The 3,511-nt window shown below is 42.8% G+C and overlaps 1 protein-coding gene across 1 annotated transcript in view; it reads right to left on the bottom strand.

Moving 5' to 3' along the window:
• Positions 1-3,511, bottom strand: part of fgd1 (FYVE, RhoGEF and PH domain containing 1) — a 31,739-nt gene that overhangs the window by 16,081 nt on the left and 12,147 nt on the right. The gene's annotated exons all lie outside the window — the stretch shown is intronic.

The raw sequence follows: 3,511 nt of genomic DNA on the forward strand, positions 1-3,511 counted from the left end.
AGTGAGTACAGGTGTGTCAGTGAGTACAGATGTGTCAGTGAGTACAGATGTGTCAGTGAGTACAGATGTGTTTTTAGGAGAGATTTAAAAGCAGAGACTGAGGTGGCCTGTCGAATGTTGATGGGCAGATTGTTGCAGAGTTTAGGACCCACGACTGAAAACGCTCGATCTCCTCTGAGCTTCAGCTGGTTTTTGGTCTGATGATCTTAAGGCCCGAGAAGGAGTATAAGGATGAAGAAGGTCAGAGAGGTATGAGGGTGCGAGGCCGTTAATGCACTTAAATGTCAGCAGAAGAATTTTAAAATCAACTCTGACATGTACAGGAAGCCAGTGAAGGGAGGACAGAACCGGAGTAATGTGCTCAAACCTGTGAGTTCCTGTTAGTAGCCGAGCTGCAGCATTTTATACGAGCTTGAGACGTGAGAGAGAGACCTGACTGACCCCAGCATGAAGTGAGTTACAGTAGTCCAGCCGGGTTGTAATAAATGCATGGACCAATTTTTCAAGGTCGGATCTGGACAGGATGGACTTGAGCTTAGCTATCTGCCTTAGCTGAAAGAAGCTTTTTTGAAGAACAGAATTTATCTGCTTATTAAACTTAAAGTCCAAGTCTAAAACTATCCTGAGATCGGTAACAGACGGTTTTAGATGAGGCTGAAGGGAGTGCAGGTTTGCAGGATCAGTGACAGTGGTAGAGCTTGGGTTAAACACAATGACTTCAGTCTTCTGATCATTAAAACTCAAGAAGTTTGCAGCCATCCAAGTCTTGATGTCATCAAGACATTTTAACAAAAGGCAAATGGAGGAGGAACTGTTAGGTGTTAACGGCAGATAAATCTGAGAGTCATCAGCATAACAATGAAAGGAAAGACCATGTTTCCTCAGGATCAATCAACCTTTATTTCTACAGGTAAATCCCATTGAGCCTCGAGGACTCATTTACAAGAGAGACCTGATGTTTCCTCAGGATAGACCTGTAGTGATGTCAGGACAGCTTTGCTGGGAACACACGACTAATTAATTATTCTTAAAGCTAGTTCAAGCACAAAGAATATTAACTGTTTAATTACAACGGATTCTTTTCTTTTTCCGAGTTAAATTTCTGCCATGTGACCGAGATAACTGTGAGGAGTGTTTAATCAGTGACATGAGACGCCATTTTATCTTTGACCCATCAGAATAAATGTGGTCGTTTATTTAACAGAATCAAAATTTAACATCAAAACATGTACACATTGATTTGCTGATCTGTTTCTGATTAATAAACTTGGCACGCTTTACTAACAAGACAACAGAACATTACTGATCGAGGCTGATTCACCTCTGAAGGCATCTGGATTACTGGCAAATAGAAAAGTTAAGAGAGGACATAGATTTAAAGAGGTTTAGATGGAAGCTATGTGTGAAACCAGAACATTGCACCCTTCCTCCGACATCCCGCTCAGCTTCCCGGTACACTTCAGGACGTGCAGCGACTTTGTTACCTTAGATGGGAGATACCTCCACTCCGGAACAGAAGTCCATTAGTACGATCCCTTTACAGCGTCTCCGGTTAAAGTAGCTGGGAATCTTTAGAATAAATGCATATACTCAGTTACTGCTCGGGTTGAGTGCATAGCGATGCGAGCCGTGACTCCGCTAAATGGAGGGACCCTTCGGCACATGGTCCCATCCATCCGCTCCAAGTTCTGAAGACTTAGCCCTAAGACTTAAGACTCCGACAGAGTTCCAGCACTGAACTCCAGGACCAAACTTCAGGATCGAACTGAGTTCCAGGACCGAACTCCAGGATTGAACTGAATAGTTCCACAAAGTGTTCCTTTTAAAGGGGTATACACTTCCTGTTACTTGGTACTTCCTGATTGGTTGAAACAACCAGCAGGGGGGTGGTTCTAGTGATGTCAAGAGGGTCACTAGAAGTCAAGAGACAGCAGGAATGTTTACGAACGGTTAGTACAGACAGAAATGTTATGATGAAGTGAGACAAACGCAGGTGCCAGTTGAAGTTATTTACTGTCTGCTAGGTTTAAAAACAAGACACTTCGTTCTAATAACTCGTCTCTGTTTGTCTCTGACTTTCGACCGACATCACTAAATGCACACTTACTTCATAAATAGACATTTAACTGTATGATCAAAAATCAGCTGAGGTTTAAAAATCATTAATACTGTTTCACAGTTGATTTAAATGAGTGGTTCACTTCAACATTTAGAAATGATATGAACTAAACACACATTTGATTATCAAGATATTCTAAAATAGTAATGATAATGTAAAAAGGAAGAGTGTTCTTTCAATTGATTAATTCAGGATACAATTAAATATTCTCTTGATGAGATAATTTGTATTTCTGGATTCAAATCAATGAAATAACAGTTCCTGTCCCCTGAAGGTCTTCAGAGACAGGTTGAGGTCGGAGGCCTAGTTCACTACAGACCCTAAGGGAAGGAAATACAAAGAAAACAGAAGGAGTCCAAGAATGGAGCCTTGCGGGACCCCGCAGGAAAGAGGCACTGAAGTAGATAGAGTGTTAGCAAAATTAACACAGAAACTCCTGTCGCTCAGGTATGAATGGAACCATTCTAACGCTGCACCAGTAATCCCAACCCAGTGGTCTAGCCAGGATAAAAGGATACTGTGGTCCACAGTATCAAATGCAGCGGTAAGGTCAAGGAGTACCAGGACTACAGACTACAGACCAGAGTCATTTGCCAGAAGAATGTCGTTGCAGACCCTAACTAAGGCTGTTTCGGTGCTGTGTAATTTCTTAAAGCCAGACTGAAAGATCTCAAGAATAGAATTTCTACTCAAGAACTCGTTTAATTGAGTGAAAACTATTTTCTCCAGGATCTTAGAAAGAAAGGGAAGTTTGGAGATGGGTCTGAAGTTTGAGCAGGTTGAAGGGTCAAGTCCGGGTTGTTTTTATTAAAGGAGTTACCACTGCATGTTTAAAAGCATCAGGAACCACACCTGTAGCCATACTGCTGTTTATAATGTCAAGAACAGACGGTCCAATGGAGGTAGGACTGGTTTAAAAAAACCATGCAGGGATGGGGTCAGCAGGGGAACCTGAGGGTTTCATATGACCAATGATGTCATTTAGAAATGAGAGGGAAATGGGTTCAAACTGGTTAAAGACTGATGTGGAGGGGACAAAGACAGAGGGGTCAGCTGTGGTGTGAGGAATCAGTGACCTGATCGACTACCAGAATGTTTTAGAGGACTTCATGAGTCCTTCTGCTGAGGATCTGTATGGAGATGCAGAGTTCATCTTCCAGCAGGACCTGGTCCCTGCCCAAGCTGCCAGAAGCACCAGAACCTGGTTTGATGCCACAGTGCTTGACTGGCCAACCAACTGGTCGGACCTAAACCCCACTGAGAATCTATGGGGTCTCTCAAGAGGAACATGAGGAGCACCAGAGCAACAACAAAGAAGATCTGACAGCATCAAGGAAATCTGGGCTTCCATAACTCCCAGTCAGTGCCACAGGCTGATTGTCTCAATTCCAT

This window comes from Nematolebias whitei, chromosome 11 (genome assembly GCF_014905685.2).
Source record: "Nematolebias whitei isolate Nwh7 chromosome 11, NemWhi1, whole genome shotgun sequence".
Classification (NCBI taxonomy): Eukaryota; Metazoa; Chordata; class Actinopteri; order Cyprinodontiformes; family Rivulidae; genus Nematolebias; species Nematolebias whitei.